The 20,101-nt window shown below is 41.0% G+C and overlaps 1 non-coding gene and 1 pseudogene across 1 annotated transcript; one reads left to right on the top strand and one right to left on the bottom strand.

Moving 5' to 3' along the window:
- The first annotated feature begins 13,035 nt into the window (after nt 1-13,035).
- Nucleotides 13,036-13,142, top strand: LOC129401269 (U6 spliceosomal RNA). The gene has a single exon (XR_008628200.1). It is a non-coding gene; the product is annotated as a U6 spliceosomal RNA (small nuclear RNA).
- A 707-nt stretch (nt 13,143-13,849) lies between these two features.
- The window catches only part of LOC101553333 (F-box/LRR-repeat protein 4-like), a 94,754-nt pseudogene continuing 88,502 nt past the window's right edge, over nt 13,850-20,101 (bottom strand).

Genomic DNA, 20,101 nt, shown 5'->3' with positions numbered 1-20,101 from the left:
GAGGTTCACAACTATTATCTGGATTTTTGGTAGCTGCTGCATTGGACTCTCAAGGCATTATAAGGTTTGGATCAAATTGGCTCATTTTACTTGTTTTCCTTATTATCCTAACAAAAAGAAAATTATTAATTGGAAGCTATCGGGCATTCACCTGATATTAAGTATCCTAATTTATTGTAGAGACAGATATTCTGATTTCATTTTCAAAAGAAATAGCAAAAACGAACTCTTTGAAGCATCAGTACAAAAGCAATTTTACAGAATAATCAGCTCAGAAAATAGAAAATGAAGGTCAAATACCACTTGAATCTGACGTGATCTAAGCTTCTTTCACGCTATGCTTGGCAGATACTGAAATAAATTTCTTTCTTTTTCAGCAATTTATTTTACATTATTCAGATGGCGATTTCACCCTCCTCCCATTTCCTTCATTGTTATTGATGTCATTATTGCCGTGGTGTGCCGGGTCTTGCCCACTTGGTTGTGGAAGTGTCACACCTGCAGAGCCAGGGGTGGCGCTTGCGGACTCAGTGGAACAGTGCCAGAGCTAGAGCTCAATGCCTCACGCATGCGCGCACAGCAGATGCTTTACCACTGAGCCACATCTATGAATCTCTGGCGTACATTCTTATTTTTTTAATTGAATTACCTTGAGATGTAGTTACAAAACTTTCATGTTTGAATTTCAGTCACAGAGTGATCAAAACCCATCCCTTCACCAGTGCACATTCTCCACTACCAATGTCCCCAGTATTACCACCTCCCCTCCCTCCCCTCCCCCTGTCTTTATGGCAGACAATTTCCCTCAAACTCTCTCTCTCTACTTTTGAGCATTATGGTTTGCAATATATGTACTGAGAGGCTATCATGTTTGGTCCTTTATCTACTTTCAGCACACATCTCCCATCCCGAACGATTCCTCCAACCATCATTGACTTAGCAATCCCTTCTCTATTCTAGCTGCCTTCTCCCCCAGCTGATGAGACAGGCTTCCTACTATGGTGCAATATTCCTGGCCCTTGTGTCTATTGTCCTTAGGTGTCAGTCTCATTTTATATTCCACAAATGAGTGCAGTCGTTCTATATCCGTCCCTCTCTTTCTGACTCATTTCACTTAGCATGATACTCTCATGTCCATCCACTTATAAGCAAATTGTATAACTTCATCTTTCCTAATAGCTGCATAGTATTTCACTGTGTAGATGCGTACATTCCTTTATTTTTCCTTTTTGTCTGCCTTCCTTTCATTCTTTTTTTGTTTTTGAGTACACGTGGTGATGCTCAGGCTTACTCTTAACTCTAGTGCTTGCTCAGGGATCAGTTGTAGCAGTGCTTGGGGACCCACATGGTTGGGGCCTCGAAGCTGGGTTGGACACATACAAGGCAAATGCCCTATCCGCTATACTATCACTCCACAGTGTACTATCACTATTGCATCACATCTCTTTTCTCCCCTGATCTTCAGTTAAATCTTTCCTTTGGCTTTTTTCTTTTCTACAAGCATGGGTAAATCCATTCTAATACAAGATAAATACCCCTCATCTGACCCTGTAACCTGTAAATACACGGAATACACAGCCCTACTCCATACCTTACACATAACACCAATTTTCATTTGTTGAACTTGAGACACACAACTATCATGTTTGAACCACTTCCCATTTTTCACTTTGTTCTGTAAGCACATTGCCTATTTCCTATCTTGAGTCTTCGTTCTTTAGCTTATCTTGAATCTTTGTTCTTCTGCAAGTTCATTTCTTGTGGAGAAAGCCAGACTTTTTCCATCTGGATGTCTCCTCCTCACCATACGAATCATCTTAGTTAACCTCCAAGAAGTATTCTCTCATTATCCGAGACACTGGCCTTAGACCCTTCATTGATAAGCTTCTGTGTGAATCTCTGTGTTACCATCTCTATCTGTCACCTCGTCTAATAAATCACCTTTTTTTTGTGCCCCTCAAAGAATGTTTGGTAGACTAAACCTCATATACAATGAATTTCTTCTAACATCTTCTATTCCCTCTGTGATTATATTTGCCTTTTACATTATTGTTTCTAAGGGCATTTAAACTCATCATCTGGATGTCAGGGAAATGTAGAACCATAGGAAAGGAAGGCTAACCTTCAAGATACATTCTCTGGAATGTGGGATTAAGTAAATGATCATTTAAAATAATGCATGAGTATTCTCACTCCTCTTTCATCCTGCTTCAGAGAAAGCAGTCACTAGTTAAATATGAAAAGTTTTAGCTGAGAAATATTAATGTAGGTCAATTTGATTAATTTTATCATCATCAAGGAGTTTTAGTTATTACACATGTCTATAGATGAATTGATAATATGTATATAGCATCTAGCTGAATGGTCTAGGGAGGAAGCTATCTGAATTCTTGTAAAATGTGAAATGTGGATGTGCTACAGATTGAACTAGAGGTCTTGTGTCTGCAAGGCAGGCCAACCTCGAAGCTGAATCACCAGGTTCCTGCAATACATTATTGTGTGATATTATAATCATTTAATTATCACAGTATAGCTGTGATCTTGTGATCTGAAAAGACTTTGCCTTAATTTTTAATACAAATTATTTTCTCATTAATTTTAATTAATTTTATCCTACATAAATATGGAGACAATAAAATTTATCCTGTGTACATAAAAGAGCTGTGAAGAGGTTCACATAAGACAATATGTTTCAGTCCTCTATATAAGTGGTTATTTTGCCTAATATTCCATAGTCCATTAATGACAATAAAAGTGGCATTTTAAATAATTAAAAAAAATAACTTAAAATGTCGAACATTACAATTAACTGGGTAGTTATTTCCACTGCTACAGTGAATTTCTTCTAAGATCTCCCATTCCCTCCGTGATTATATTTGCCTTTTACATTATTGTGTCTAAGGTCATTTAAATTCATCATCTGGATGTCAGGGAAATGTACAACCATAGAATCATTTTAAGATAAAAATTCTTGCTCTTCCTTAAAGTAACAGATAGGAGACTAATACTCAAGAATAGTAGAGATAAGGACCAGGAGGTTTGCCCTATGGCTTGGAAGCCGGCCTCACATGCTGGAGGAAAAGGCAGCTCCGACAGAGAAGGGGACACCAGGTAAAGGGTGCCTGGAGGACCCGCTTGGGCTGGGAGCTGCTGAAATAGACAATAGACTGAACACGTGGCCACTCAATACCTCTATTGCAAACCACAATACCCAAAAGGAGAGAGAAAATAAAAGGAAATGCCCTGCCACAGAGGCAGGGTGGGGAGGGGGAGAGTGTGGGGGTGAGAGGGATACTGAGGTCATTGGTGGTGGAGAATGGGCACTGGTGGAAGGATGGGTAACCAATCCTTGTATGACTGAAATGCAAACACTAACATTTGTAAGTATGTAACTATCTCACGGTGATTCACTAATAAAAAAATAACAAAATAAAAAAATTCTTGTTATTCTTATTTAATAATAAATGAATACCTGAACAACTTGTAGTGTTTTCAGTTTAAGTTCAATTAGAGCTCAAGTTACAAATTTCTTTGGAAAATATCTTGTTTTATTCTCAAATTTTTTTTTTTTTTTTTTTGCTTTTTGGGTCACACCTGGCAATGCACAGGGGTTAATCCTGGCTCTGCACTCAGGAATTACCCCTGGTGGTGCTCAGGGGACCATATGAGATGCTGGGAATTGAACCCGGGTCGGCCGCATGCAAGGCAAATGCCCTACCCGCTGTGCTATCGCTCCAGCCCCTTATTCTCAAATTTTGATTGACACTTACTTGGTGAGTATAGTGGATGCTTACTTGGTAACGTCTTGTCTGATTGACAGCCATTTCCCCTTCTTTTTTATTCCTTATTAACAAAATATCTATTTTGTTCAGGAATATAACAATATTTTGGGTTTTACTAAGTCTTTTCTAGACTCAAGAGTTCTTCTTCTCTGTTAGTTTCACTATGTTCCTTCTCTTTGCCAGTGGTTTTAGTGATGGCTTATGACCACATTTGGTTAATAAAAACCGAATCTTCTTATAGCCTTCATATTCTAAGACAAATGAAGAATATTTCAAGAAATGAAAAGTTCTTTCTCCACATCAGCACCTTGTCCTAAATAATGTGGAAAGAATGTTGGAAGCCGTAGGGAAGGTTTTCTTTCTATTTAAAAAGAAATAGTCAAACAAGACAAATCCCTTTTCCCGTCTTCTTTCCTGATTTTGGTATTGTTATGAGAGGACATGTTAGTTGGCACTGTGGCTATCTTGAAGCTGCAGAAGACCTTCAGAAAAGTTGGCATTGGTAAGCGACTAAATTACTCAACTTTGGAAGTACCTACTCATACTTAAGAGAATCAAACATCTGGCTAAAGTAGGGGAAATATATTTCCAATTAAAAAAATTTCAAATAGAAATGGTTTAGAAGGTGGGAAATGTACACTGGTGGAGGGATGGGTGTTGGAACATTGTATGTCTGAAACCCAATCGTGAACAGCTTTGTAACTATATATCTCAAGGTGATTCAATTTAAAAAAAATTATAGAAAACATAATCAGTAAGGCAAAAGAAACTGAAAATAGGTGAAAGACTTGAGAAGGCATTTTTCACAATGTGAATTACTTATACATACATCAAATATTACTTAGACATTATAAAAATCATATACATAAATTAAATCAATATTAATTGACCTTTTTAAGAATGGAAATTAAAACTGGAACAATACACTGCTGTGAACTTATCAGATTTGTCGCAATGGGAAGGATCATAAACTAGTGGTGCTAAAGATTTGGAAAAACTAGAGTTCTCAAAAACTAAAGAGTGAATTAGTAAAACCACTCTGGGATCCCATTTGACAATATCTACTAAAACTAAAGTCTGTGCATCTGTTGAATGAACAGTTTCACTCTTGGGTAACACACAACAGAAACATGGACATATGTTTACCAAGAATATTTATAACAGAATTTGTTGCTGCTCAGTTTGAAACAGCTTAAATTCTCAGAAGTAGGAGAAATACCTACCTTGTGGTATATTCATTCAGGATATTAAAAAGAAAAGTGAATGAGAGAAATGCAAATGGCATCATGGATAAATTTCAAGAACACAATTTTGAGTGAAGGAATTTGCATATATTAGCTAATTCCATTTACATGGAAAAACAAGCAATATGAATTTTGGGGACCAGGATGATGTGATCACTTTATGTACTGCAATGAAGTTATGTTTTATACTCTACCTACCTGGGCTGGAGTGATAGCACAGTGGATAGTGTTTGACTTGTATGCGGACCTTCGCCCCTCTTGGAGAGCCCGGCAGGCTACTGAGAGTATCTCGCCCACATAGCAGAGCCTGGCAAGGTACCCGTGGCATATTGGATATGCCAAAAATAGTAACAACAAGTCTCACAATGGAGACATTACCTGTGCCTGCTCAAGCAAATGGATGAACAATGGGATGACAGTGTGACAGTGCTACTCTACCTACTTAAAAAATATGGACTACTATCTCAGGGCTTACTTTAGGCTCTGCTCAGAGATGGCTCCTAGCAGTACTTAGGGGATCATAAACAGCGCTAGGAACCAAACCAGTGTTGGCCAGGTTCAAGGCAATTATCTTACCCCCATGTACTGTCTCCCAAGTCCCGGTATCTATATACTTTTTCTTAATGTGTATTAACAGAGGACAAATAAAAATGAAAAACAAAGGGGGTAGACTACCCTAGGTAGAACTATATGTTTTTTGAGTATTGCCTGCGACTTTTGAAACCCTTTTGTAGATTATCTCTTGCCATAATCTTTGATGGAAGCTGTGGCTACCTCTTGCTATTGTTGAAGATAAAAGGTACAATTGTTTTGTGCTGTGAAAACATGCTCTAAAAACTGGTTCCATTGTTGGGACCTTATTCATCAGTCTGAAGTTGTCAGGTCCTTACCATTCTGGTTCATGGACGAGTTCTCTGTTATGAGTTAATTTCTATTTCTATTTCTATCTCTGATGCTTATATCTACTTTGTATTGTTTAGGCTAGTATGCTAACAAAGCCCCAAACATTTTCTTTGGATATGTCACCGAGCTCCTGGAAGAGAGCGACAGTCTCTTGTCCCCACGCCTGGCTGTCTTCAATGGCTGTCTTCCCCTTTGAGGGGATAGGTTGCTTTTCCCTCCCTGCCCTGAGCAGAGCCTTGACAGTTGAAAACCTCCAGAACCAAGCCACAGCCATGCTCAAGGCCACTCTCCACATGTATGGACGAGCCTTACACATGAAGGAGCCAGCAGAGGAACCCAGGTGTGTGGGACCTGGGGCCGAGATCTCAAGGCTGATTGGATGGGGACTGGGCTTCTTCCACCCAGATCCCCCATTTTCCAGTAGCTAGGCAGTCACACCCAGAAACTGCCCCCAGGCCATGTAATCCCATCAACAGCCAACATCCAGAGACTCTAAAACCAAGCTCCCGGAAGCTAATAGACATCTAATAGCCTAGTTCTCTTGGAGAACCTGACAAGCTACCGAGAGTCTATTGCCTGTGCAGGAGAGCCTGGAAAGCTCCCCGTGGTGTATTAATATCCCAAGTATAGTAATATATATATATATATATATATATACACACACACACACACACATACATACCTCCCGGAGAGACTGGCAAGGTACTGAGAGTGCCCTGCCCTCACGGCGGCAGAGCCTGGCAAGCTACTCATGGCATATTCGATATGCCAAAAACAGTAACGATAGGTCTCATTCTCCTGACACTGAAAGAGCCTCCAATCGTTGGGAAAGACGAGTAAGGAGAGGCTGCCAAAATCTCAGGGCTAAGTTAATAGAGATGTTACTGGTGCCCACTCAAGTAAATTGACGAACAACGGGATGACAGTGATACAGTGATGTCACATTTAATCCATTTTGAATTGAGGTAAAAATTTTTTATTTTGTATTTTGCAAACCATTTTCATTGAGGTGCCAGGACTTACATCTTACTTTCCATGTTAATAATACTTTCTGTGCATACATCGTTCTAAAATCACACTATCACCAGAGAACTTGCCTCTGTCCACCAGTTTACAGGACATCCAACCCTGCACTGCCATGTAAGCTCAGTTCTGTAGAAACAAATCTTCAGTTATGATCACTTTGGTCATGTATTATTCTGTTACTATGTTTTTTTAATCTTATAAGGAATTTGTATTAGTTGCTTTTTAACTTTATGTAAATAAAATTAGTTGATATATGCAAATTTCTTCACTCAAAATTGTGTTCATGATCTCTCTTTTTTTGTGGAGGTGGTGATCTCTACACAAATATAGATGAATAGAACTAATCTTTTGCAGTTCCACAAAATTGTAAATAAGCGATAAATTGTCAAAGTAATTATTTTCAAAAACTGTCTTTCACAGGTATATAAAATTTAAAATTAATAGATGAATAATTATGTGCTGGGCATTTTAAAATTTACACAAAGTAAAGAAATCCTACAAATTAAATTTAGTAAAAGTGAGAAGAACTAAGAAGGACTTAAGGGGCAATCTAAACAGACCTATAAAAGTATAAAACTGTGTTTCCCTGAGAAATGGAATATAGAATTTGTTAGAAAATATCACAATATAGATAGTGCTTAAGTGCATAAATAAGTAAAGATCATAATAAAAATTTCTATAGATGTAGGGCCAGACCAACAGCACAGAGGGTAAGGTGCTGTAACCTTAAATTCTGGTCCACACCATTGCCCAGTGAATTATCTTCTACTTTGGGCTGTTAGCAGCTTTTAATTTTTTTCTGTGTCTTGGCTTCCTACTGACATCATAATCTGTTTTAAATAGGATCAATGCCTTATCATCTTAAAAGTTTCTGTAGCCTGGGGGCTAGATAGATAGTACAGTGGGTAAGGCACTTGACAACCAGGATTGATCCCCATCACTCCATATGGTCCCTTGAGCACTGCCAGGAGTGATTCCTGGGCACTGCTGACTGTGCCTAAAACAAATAAAAAATATTTTTTTTCTCTAACCTTGAAAGAACTCAGTTTTCAATGAATAATTTTTAGTTACTCTCATGCCCAGAGAAGATAGGAAGAAATGCTCATAAAATATAGGATAATTATTATTTTGTGTGTAGTCTTACTGGAACTCAAATAAATGGGCTAACATTATTTTGACAGTCACTGTTAGTTCTGTGCCTTGCCTGTGTATGTGACCAAAATAACCAGCAATTTATTATTTGAGCTACCCAATTCCAAACCAACCACTGCACTTTAAAAGAGGGGGGAGACTGACTAAATTACCCAATTGTTTTGTCTCTGTTGTAGAAAAAGTTTCGGAATCTATTGAAACCATATTTTATGCTCAGGCTCTGAAACAGCTGTAGTTTACAGATTTGAAATAATTTAATGAGGTATTGATTTTGCTGCTCAGCCTGCTCAGAAACAACTACCCAAAGTGTAGAAGTAGAAATCAGAGGGGAGGGGAGAGAAAGACAGGTGAATGACTAATGAACGGAGTCGATGAGTCCCCATCAGGTGGATTATTTGAATTGGATGCTTTAGAATGAGAGAAATAATTTATTTGGAGATGAAAGATAGGAGTTCATCGCACTCCTCTGGGATTTGAAACTTAAATGAACTCACATGCATCTCAGGAAACATAAACGTGGGGGAAAATTAGCTCAGAGATGAATGATAGCAGTGCTATTTTTTCGAGCCAATTTTTAGTTGTTCAAATGAGAAGAGATGGCAAAAACCTTAGAGCGGAAATAAGACTCTGGGGAGAGGAAGTACAGGAACCGTGCCTTTTGCATGCTTCCTAAATACTCCCCGGAGACTCTTCATGAGCGGCGTTATTGAGTTTTGGCCCTGGAGCGGGATGGAGCTCTGCCATAAGTTAGAGATGGAGGGAGCAGGAGTGAGGATCCTGCTCAGGCAAGCACGTTGGAAGCCTTTTCTCCATATTCCACTTGGCCTCATTCTGACTCCACGGATTTGCTGTTGGCATCCCAATGGCACTCTCAGAGTTACCCAACTTTACAAAGAACTTTCTAGAATTATCAGGTCAACAATTTATGCTCACCAGGCACATTTTTCCCCAAGCCCTGTCCCATTCTCTTCCTACTCATCCCATTTCCTTTCTTTCTTTTTTTTTTGAAGTAAATAGATTTTATTCAGAGATTTCTGAGGGAGGGAGAAAGAGATAAGTGGGAGAGAGAATAGTGAAAATAATGCACTCAAGAGAGAGCGCGGGCTTCTCCAAGGGTGGAGGAAGTTCCTACACATAACCGAGCTTTAGACACAAAAGTATGAAAGTACACATCTCAAGAGGGGCGACACATGTGCTCAGGCGACATATGTGCTCGTCCACGCGGGCTCAAGCAGCACATGGGCTCAGGCAGCGTATGCGTGCCCTTCCTTTGTTCAAGATGTCTTTTATAGGGTTTCTTCAACCTGCCCCCACGTGGGGCTTCTTTCCAGGTAAAAGTTTGTTGCTAAGGAGGTTACCAGGGAGGTTGGGAGTGGTGATGGCCTTCTTTGGGGAACCTCCTGGGGAGGGGTCCATTATCCTCAGGGTCTGGCTGATGGTTTCCTCCAGGTCTTTTGTTTTCTTGAATCTGCAAGTCTTAAGAGTCTCCTTCCCAGAGACTCTGTTAAATCTCAATTTTCATTGCCAAGGGCCTTTCCCTATCTACCTGCCTACATCATATTCCCCCCTAGAGATTTCACCACCTTAAATCTTTATGGGGAAATGGTCAGGTGATCCATCTTCCGAAGCTGCTTCATGCTGACAGATGGGCACAGACCCTGCCTATGTAAGGGGTGAAACCTCATGCTACCTTATGGGCCCCAGGCAATGACTGTTGGGTTCCTGAAGTTATAGTGAGATGTAACACACCCATTTGTTGTGGGTCCTGGTCAAAGAAGCTAAAATAACATATACTCACTTGGCAAAAGTTCACTTCACATTAGAAATTAACCAGGAGACATCTTAGAATTCTGATTACTCCACAGCAGATTTTCCATGGATTACCTCCTTCCTCTCGGATTTCTTCACTGCTGTCCCTTCGTGGTCTCCAAATGATGTCGGTGGGCCCCTCGGGTGACTTACGTGAAGCGGGGAGGAGAAAGACAGTCACTTTCTCCCCAGCCGCCTCTACCACCCGGGACCCAGAGTTACTGGGTTCTTGTCTCGCTCGAGGAAAAGAATTTCAGGAGTAGACAAACAGTGAAGTAAATAGATTTTATTCAGAGGTTTCTGAGGGAGGGAGGAAGGGCTAAGTGGGAGAGAGAAATAGTAAAAATAACGCGCTCAAGGGAGAACGCGGGCTTCTCCAAGGGTGGAGGAAGCTCTACACATATCCCAGCACTGGATACGAAAACATGAAAGTACACATATAAAGGGGGGAGATGTGGGCGACACATGTGCTCGGCCACGCGGGCGCAAGCAGCACCTGGGCTCAGGCAGCATATGCGCCTCCTTTCTTTCTTTTGTTTATTTTCTGAGGTGTAAGACATAATGATTTAACATGCATGGACTGGAGCGATAGTACAGCAAGTAGGACATTTGCCTTGCACACGGTTGACCCAGGTTTGGTCCCTAGCATCTCATATGGTCCCCTGAGCACCACTAGGAGTAATGGTGCTCTTGAGTGCAGAGCCAAGAGTAACCCCTGTGTACCACCAGGTGTGACCCAAAAAAGAAAAAACAAACAATGTGTATATATTACCAAATGATCATAAATCTGTCAACATACATAGTTAGATTTCTTTTCTTAGAAGTACCTTGGAGAACTAATCTTTCAACCACTTTCAAAGGTACAGGGAAGTATCACAGCGTGACACTTACCCATTACATTCTCCAGATTCATTTATTTTGTCTCTGGAATTTTGCACCTTTGACCACTCATCTAGTCTCTCTTCACTAAGAAAATCCAGCCACAGATGGCTTATACCAGAACTAAGTTGGTATTCCTCACAAAGTGCTTTTATGATGGAAGAGATTACATCAGAAGGAGAGAATACAAAGAAATGGTGGAGGTTAGACTATCACCAGAAGGAATTTCCAGCAATCTCAGATGAGGTGCTTCTCAGCTCTAGGAAATCTTTAGGAAGGAAGCACGCAGCCCCCACTGAGGAAGCAGTCCTGCTACAGCCTCTCCTTCTCAAATAAGTGCTTTGTCCAACGTGGGTTTGTCTGGCTCCTCCATTCCAAGCAGATTCCTTTCAAGTGGGGGTTCTTTGAGAACCACTGTGCGCAGCTCTGGAGGGTCCTGGCACTGCTGTCATGGCCTGGATCCCTGCAGTACAGGGCCAAATTAACTGCACACCCTCAGGGCTTTACACTGCAGTTTGTGGCCAGGTTGGCTGAGAATCACAGGCGGGGTCCCGGGGCTACTGAGCACCATTTGGAAGTCTTCCCCTTTCCATTGTTATTTTTTAAAAAATTTATTTCCCCCTTACACCTTATGTAAACACTGTGGTTTACAAAGTTGTTCATGAAGATTTGTTGCACACACTCAATAAACCACTAATGCACCTTCCCACTCCCATTATCTCCAATTTTCCCAATAACCCCCAAAGCCTGCCCCATAGCAGGCCCCCAATAATTTATTTATTTATTTTGTCCTTGCCAGGTTCTCCCTGGAAAGCTACCAAGAGTTTCCTGCCTGCGTGGGAGAGCCTGGAAAGCTCTCTGTGGCGTATTCAGATGCTAAAAACCAGTAACAATGATGGGTCTCATTTCCCTGACCTTGAAAGAGCCTTCAATGTGGCATTATTGGGAAGGACAAGTAAGGAGAGGCTGCTAAAATATCAGGGCTAGAACGAATGGAGACGTTACTGAGACCACTCGAGAAAATCGACAATCAACGGGATGATGATGATGATGATGATGATGATGATGATGATTTTGTTCTTGAGAAAGTATAGCAACAAAGCTATGTACATGTGCATAGAAAGTCACAGAATGTCATTGAATCCAAACGCTTTTGAATACAATATAATTAGGCTATCACTGATGAGTTGATTATGATCTCCAGTAAAGGATGCCTCGGGATCACTTTAGAGCATTAATTCCTAGGATTGTGATATAGCTTAGCCACCAAAACTGAACATTTTAGGTAGGCTGAGGTGGTTCAAAAAACGTGTGACAGGTAGCTCTGCTGAACAATAGGGAATGAGAACAAAACAGTGTTATTTTAGAAAGTGACAGAAGATTACTCAGTTCTTGGCCAGATGTCTGAAGTTATGCTAGTTGAACACGAACAGAAGAATAAGAGCAGTAGCTGTGGCGTGTGGACTCAGTAAAAGTTGAAATGGTCTAGCAGCAAGGGGACACCTGCTGACTAATACTAACATAGACCTTGTAGACTCACGACTTTATGTTTGACATGAACATCAGTACTTCAGTACATAGCAAAAGCAGAAGGAAACACATCTACAAATGAAATATCTCTTATGATGATTCATCTTGCAGCTTCTGCTCTATTTACCTGTAGGTGTAATTGTGACATTTGCTAGATTCAAGCTGAACCTTGATCTAGAGCTAATGCTGAAGTCAAAGACATTAGGACTGAAATAAATTAATCTGAACACTGATGCTTATAATTATCTTAGGAAAGTTCCCTGAGTGGTAGATACAATAATTTATTTTATATGCTTATTATAATTTGCTAAAGGAATAGTCAAAACATGCTTCTTCAGAAGAAAGCTAGTGAAGATTTTGTATCTTGCCATGGAGTTATTAAGTCTTTGTATAAGGGGTTATAAAAATGCTGTTAGAGTTTAAGCCTTCTTTCTTGGTATTTTTTTTAATCGATATTGGGTGCCTTATACATTACATCCCATCCAATCTGGTGTGCTACTCCTGGTTTATCAGTGTTGTAGAGTTTGAAGTATCGCACGGCTGCATTTGTGCAATGCCTCAATGGTCCAGAAAGTCCAAAATTTTTAATGAGGTGATACAGCATAGAAAAACATGGAATATTATGGAATACAATTTTTTGTATATAATATAATTAGGCTATCAATGATGAGATTTATTGTTATTATTATTATTGTTAAAACTGGAATTCAGTGCTTGCTTCAGCAGCACATATACTAAAATTGGAACGATACAGAGTAGATTAGCATGGCCCCTGCGCAAGGATGACATGCAAATTCGTGAAGCATTCCATATTTTTATACTGGGGTTTTTGGTGGTGGAACATGTGCACTGGTGAAGGGATGGTGTTTGAGCATAGTATGTCTGAGATTCTATCCTAAATCCCTGTAACTGTTCTCACGGTGAACCAATTAAAAAATAAATTTAAAAAAAAAATATATATATACATACACACATATGTGTGTATGTGTGCATATGTAAAAAAATAACTGCAGTTCAGTTTTTAACTGGGTGGCATTTTGGGGAGTGTGTGTGACTGCCAGGGCTTCTGGAAGTACAGAGAGATGGGGGAAGTAGCCCATCCTCGACTCCGTGAAAGCCTGGAGATTTCAGCCACAAATCCGCATACCTGGGGTTTTCAACAGATTAATTTCTGGATCAGACTCTTCCAGAGCAATAGAGTCCAGCTGGGAGCATGGCAATGATTGTGGAGTGTAGAGGTTTTTGGCTGCCTAGACTCTGTTTGGGTGGCTACTGGGATCATCTGTGTGTGTGGGGGAGCCCTCCCTGCCCCCCTCCTCCACTGGATTACCCTGGATGACTCAGCCTTGTGAAGGCTCTGGAAGAATCTCTGCAACTTGTTGCTCTCTCTTGAGATTTATTTATGAGTCTCTGGATTATGGCCAATGAAGGAGCTTACATACCACTGGAGGTAGTTCATGAGCGTGACTCAAGATTTTATTTTTTTAAAACCCATTTATAATCTTGTCCAAACACATCAAGTGTCTAGGAATCAGCCTCTATTTTTGTTCAGTAGAGAACAAGTCGTTTAAGGCCACGTAATTTGGCAATGTGGTTGAAAACTTGAGGTGGTAGTTTATCATAGGATGAAAGATTTTAGTCCCATAGATTTGGACACATCTCAGAAATAATCTCCAAGCAAGTTTCATTAAGGAAGTGGCTGCAAGATAATTCAATCCATACCAATTCAGGTCCACAGCTTTCTGAAATCTGCTAAATCCTGCAACAAAGATGAAGCCTCAGTTGCCAGTCTAAGATAAATTGAGCCGCTGGACAAGAGTACAGTGAGTTTGTAGAAATCCTAGAGAGGTATCATTTAATTTTGCCCAATATGGCTGCAGATTGAAGTGGATGCATTATAAAGGATCACAGCAATGCTGATTCAGTTGTTTGCAAGTCTGTGCTAATCTGCACAGGTCTGCGAATGTAAGATGGTTCAAAATTAGCTGACTGAGCTCATAAGGTAGTTTGTCATAATATTCATTATTTGGCCATTCCCTCAGGGCAGCCCAGCTAAACTTTTTGTTCAGATTGTCCATTCCACATTTATTCATCCATTCTTTCCTGCTGTGTCATCTTCTAGATCATTTTGTCCATAAGTGAAGTCTTGAGAGAAAGCACCGGCTTGTCTTGCACACCACGTAATACAACTGCAGCCAATTCAACGTAATAACAGGTGTAGGATACACCTGCAGCTCAAAAGTAAGTCCCACATAATTTTGGCTCTGGAAATTAGGCAGCATCCTCTTGAATGGCAAGGAAGCGCTAGAACACCGATCTCTCCAAGTTCCATAAGTTCAAAACACAGCGGTCTGAGTGAAGTCACCAGAACTTGGGAAAACATTTGACATACCTGGCAAATTTGTCAGAACACAAGGCATATTCATCTCACTCTCATAATGGGAACTGAAATTCATTACTATGTTGGCCTGCTGGACCACCTCTGCATTGAAAGGGGAGTCTGGCTGTTCTATTCTATCATAGTTCTATGGTTCGTTGTTTCTCCTCCTGTAGCTATCCTGGCTTGGCGCCCAAGGCATAGCTAATAAAACATACTCAAAACTGTTAACATGGGAAAGACTGGTGACGTCTTGATGTGAATGATGAAGCTTCAAAAGGTCAGGTGTCCTCAGCAAGATGCGTGAACTCTTTGAAGAATGTTCTAAGACAGAATGATCAGAGGAAACACACAGGAAGTGCAAAGTTGGCACTTATCCATGTCGCCTGAAGTTTACATGGTGAATCCAGTAGCTAATGCTGAAATGTGATATGCCTTTACTCTGCTGAATCTGGAGAGGTGCACGTCAGGGGCTGGGCATCAGCGACTGGTTAGCTGGTGGTGGTGGTGGGGTATGTGTGTGGAGTGGCCCTCCCATTATTAGCTGAGGAATTCTCAACTTGGGAGGAGGGGGATTTTGCCTGCCAGAGGGCATGTGATATACTTTGAGACATTTCAGTTGATACATCTGGACAAGGGGTGATGTTATCACTATCCAGTAAACCGAGTCCAAGGAAGTGGCTTCGTGGACTCAAATTGTACAGCTCAGCTGACTTCCTGTCTCCCCACAGTGGAAGGATTGGCCTCCTGGAAATATTTGGAGCAGAGCGTTTTATGGTGTGTCACTTTGACAAGTGATTATTTTCTTAACTACCTGCCTAATGGAATGAAAATTGCCAGTATTGCCTCGAATGAGTTTTGTGCTTTTTTTAAAGAGAAACGTGAGAAATAACCTTTTTATCAGAGGGACCGTCCTTTATGGTTGACCAAACATCACATTTACAGAGCGTCTGTCTTTCCTGTATAAGTCACCTGCTCCTCATCACAGAGAACCCCTTATATGCCCCCTGACCCCTAGGAACCTGTCACTGTCATCCCGTTGCTCATTGATTTGCTTGAGCGGGCACCAGTAACGTCTCCATTTTGAGACTTGCTGTTTTTGGCATATCCAATATGCCACGAGTAGCTTGCCAGGAACCTATCATAGACTTATCTCACCTCAGTATGTAAAACTCCCCCTGGGCCTCACTGTCATTGGGATCCACCTCTTTATCGATTTCCCAAACATACGTGCTTAATTTGTTACCATTTTCCTACTAACCTGTCTGATTCATATATGCAAAATATGGGATTTATGTAAAATATGTGTTTACATTAAAATGTGGTTATAAAAAGTACACATAATAGTGGGTTACCTATTTATCTGGGGGAATGATTTGGGCCACATCTAGCAGCCCTCAGGGCTTACTCCCTGCTTTGTCCTCGGGGATCATGTATGGCAACACTCGGGTGACCATATGTAGTGATGGAGGTGAGCTGTGGTGGGCCGTGTGCAAGGAAAGTGCCTTAATCCCTTTACTATCACTCTGACCATCATTTTAATTTTTTGCTTTTTTTTTTGTTTGACTTTTTTTTTTTTATTGAATCACCATGTGAAAAGTTACAAAGCATTCAGGCTTAAGTCTCAGTTATACAGTGATTGAACATCCGTCCCTTCACCAGTGCACATGTCCCAGCACCAGAAAACACAGTATACCTCCCCTCCCCCGCCTGTGTAGCTGATAATTTTCACTTTACTTTCTCTTTACTTTGATTACATTCAATATTTCCACAAAAAACTCACTGTTATTATTTGGAGTCTCCTCCCCTCCCCCCAAATCAGACCTGCTAAAAAGGAAGCATTTCATAATTTGTTTTCCATTGCCAAGAATGAAGAGATATGAGATTTTGGATTTCTGTATTTTACTAACTAAGTTTAGGGAAATTTCTGCCAGAAATTGCATCATTGCAAGCTCGTACCTCTCTTTAGTGGTCCTTATAAGATGGCGGTCGTCACACCTTCCCCCCACCCCCACCCCACAAAAGGAAAAGCCGAGAGAGAAAATCCTTTCCCCTCCTGGGACGGCATAGGGCCGTGGCTTAGTTCACAGCCTAGAGACATTTCTGCAAGAAGCTGCTGGTACGCAAAGTAGTTTAGCTGGCCTCCAGGATCATGGTCATCCAGCAACAGAGAGGCTGCACACGTGCGGCCATTCGGGTCACATCTTGGTGGAGAGTGGTGCTGGTAATGCCCCTGTCCCGAGATCTCATGCCCACTCTGACCATAATTTTTAAAATGTTTCTCCTATTGCTAAAAATAATTTATTGTGCACCTGTAGTACCTGTAACTATGCTCACCACATATTTTTTACGTTATTCACATTTGCCTTATTTTTGTTTCAAAACAGCAATGAACCTATACCAGCTATATTCACAAGTACAGTTTAATTGCTTTTGAAAAAGAAGAAATTTCTTTTGGATTCTTTGCTTTTCCATAGGGAATGTAATTTGGCACAGCAGAAACACAGCTCTGGGATGGAAAATGTTCAGCGTTCTTGCATTTGGAAAATAGTCCTCATGAGCTTGAAATAGTAACACTTCTAAGATGCCGAAAGGACTTTTCATCTCACAACCTTGAAAAATTTTATTCTAGGTCTGTTTCCTGGATTTAAAACACACACACACACACACACACACACACGCACACACACACACACACACCACACCCCCCAAAACCAGGAAGCTGGCTCTGATGAGCTCAAAAGTCTTTTTAAACCTAAGATTCTCAGATTCTGTTTTCCACCAGTCAGTTAGAAATGAGACAATTGGATTATGCATCCATCAGAGCAGATGTTAGGATCTGTAGCCATTTATTTCAAGGGCTTCAGGAAATTGGTAAAATTGGATGCCAAACCTTTTGAAGACGTGCATTTTCCTCAAGTGACCTTACTTTTCTACGTGATAATTCCAAGAGTCTTCAGTTCGGTTCTGCTAGCCGTGGTGCTGATTAATCCTGGAGTTCAGACTTCCACTTTGTGGTAGTCAATAGAGGACACTTTCCATTCACACACTCTGCTTTGGCCCCCGGGAACTACACATTAAGAGCATGCTACCAGTCTCCAAGGTTCAAGGGAAACAGCTTAGACACAGGCCCCCACATCTACACTTGAGGTCTACTATGACTCTCATCACTCAGAGCTGCCTCTGGAGTTTGGAAGGACCAATACACGACACTCGTATTTCCCTCCAGATTATCGTGAAACACATCAAGGAAGACAAATGGGGAGTGCAGGTAAAGTTAGCTGCATTACTGACTAATCTCCTGGGGAAATTGAACCTTAAGTGAGGACCAAATAGACTCAGTAATACTCCCCTTGAACTTGAAAAACTTATTTCATTTCTTCTTGACCAAGCCAGACAGCCACAAGTGTCTCCTTTCCTTCCTATGAACACTGTCACATCTCAGCAGATGATTGTATCCTTGAAGAGTCCGAATCTGACCATAGTTCGCTGTGGCCCAATCTCCCTCATTCTCTATGACTCTCTTCCCAATAAAAACAATGAGTGAAGGGTGGAGACCAATTTCCCCCAGTATCATTCACTTCTGGGGTATCAAATACATGTTGTCAGCTCCTTTTAGAGCATCAAAGTCATAAATAAAACCCTCCCTGTCCGCCCCAAGTTCAGAATACCTCTGCATCAACCTCATTAAAATACAATATTGGTGGGAAGATATAGAATTTTTAAAAATAGAAATAAGAGCACTCTAGGGCTATGAAAAGCAGAAAAAGAATGAATCAGAGATATATTTTTTGTTGTTTTCTGGGGCCCCTTCCAGTGATGCTCAGGGGTTACTCCTGCTCTGTACTCAGAAATTAGTCCTGGTGGTGCTCGGGGGACCATAGAAGATGTCGGGAATTGGACCTGGGTCAGCCGCATGCAAGACAAACAGCCTGGATCAGAGATATTTCTGAGAGATTACTGTAGAATGGTTTGGATTGTGCATTGGATTATTCATTCGTTGAGGAGATGTTAGGATCTGTAACCATATATTTTGCAGTCACTTAAGGCCAACTTCTGAGCATCAGCTTTTGCGAAAGGGAGATGTGGAAGGTTTCCACGAAGTGCTTAGGGGACCTGGGGCCTCCTCCTGGTGTTCCTCAGTAAACCAGGGCAGTGGCTCAATGCAAGGGGCTAAAAGATGGGGGGCTGCTTGGGGACTGTGCTGCCAGGTGCCTTAACCCCTGTAAGATCCCTTTGGCCCTTTTGTTAGACACTTCTGTGTAGAATGGAAACATCCTGAGAGTAAGTGCTTCAAAGCAAGGAGTATAGGTATAGGAACTAGATCAATGAATATTCTGGGAAGGAGCGTCTAAATATTTGCTTGGGGAGAGATCTCCACTGTTTTCCATCTTCCTGGGCTTTCACTTCCTACGAAATATTCCATACTTTATTTATTTATTTATTTATTTAAATTTATTCTTTTATTGAATCACCATGTGGAAAGTTACAAAGCTTTCAGGTTTAAGTCTCAGTTAAACAATGCTCGAACACCCATCCCTTCACCAGTGCACATATTCCACCACCAAGAATCACAGTATACCTCCCCCCCCCTACACCTCCCCAGTCCCCCACCCCGCATGTGTAACTGGTAAATTTTACTTTACTTTCACTTTACTTTGCTTACATTCAATAAAATATTCCATACTTTAAATGCTTTCAAACTGCCCTTTGGGGAAGGTTGAAGACCTACATTTTTGGGGAGGGAGTATATTCTGAAAGGACTTTAGGGTTCTTTTTTTTTTTTTTTGCTTTTTGGGTCACACCCAGCGATGCTCAGGGGTTACTCCTGGCTCTGCACTCAGGAATTACTCCTGGCGGTGCTTGGGGGACCATATGGGATGCCGGGGATCGAACCCGGGTCGGCCGCGTGCAAGGCAAACGCCCTACCCGCTGTACTATCGCTCCGGCCCCTTTTAGGGTTCTTTTATCAGTATGGCCACCCAATCCCCTGATTTGTCAGGCCCATTTGGTTTATGCTTGAAGCCTAATATAACTACTATTGAATCCATTTCTGTTCACCCTCAAGAGTTTCCCACTTTGAATCATAAATTGCAGGATCACTCATTTTCAGTTTAATGTTTAGTTTTTTTTCCATGCTAAAAATGAATGGATTTATTGTTGCTTGTGTAATTAAACTGCTTTTATGAAAGGTGATTACATGATTTCTGTCTTCAGGGAGAAGCAACTAATTATAATAATAAGGCAGGCATTAACGTGTCACCTTTCGCCTGACAGAACACTTCAACAACTGTGTTTAGAGGACTGAATGGTGGGTGTTTAACACACTTTGAATATGTAAATGGAACAGGTGAAGTAGTATTGATAGGCAGTACAGGTAGGTCTTCATATTAGCTGCA

This window comes from Sorex araneus, chromosome 1 (assembly GCF_027595985.1).
Source record: "Sorex araneus isolate mSorAra2 chromosome 1, mSorAra2.pri, whole genome shotgun sequence".
NCBI classification, from domain to species: Eukaryota; Metazoa; Chordata; class Mammalia; order Eulipotyphla; family Soricidae; genus Sorex; species Sorex araneus.
The sequence above is the reverse complement of the archived record's forward strand: the minus strand, read 5'-3'. Positions and strand labels throughout refer to the sequence as shown.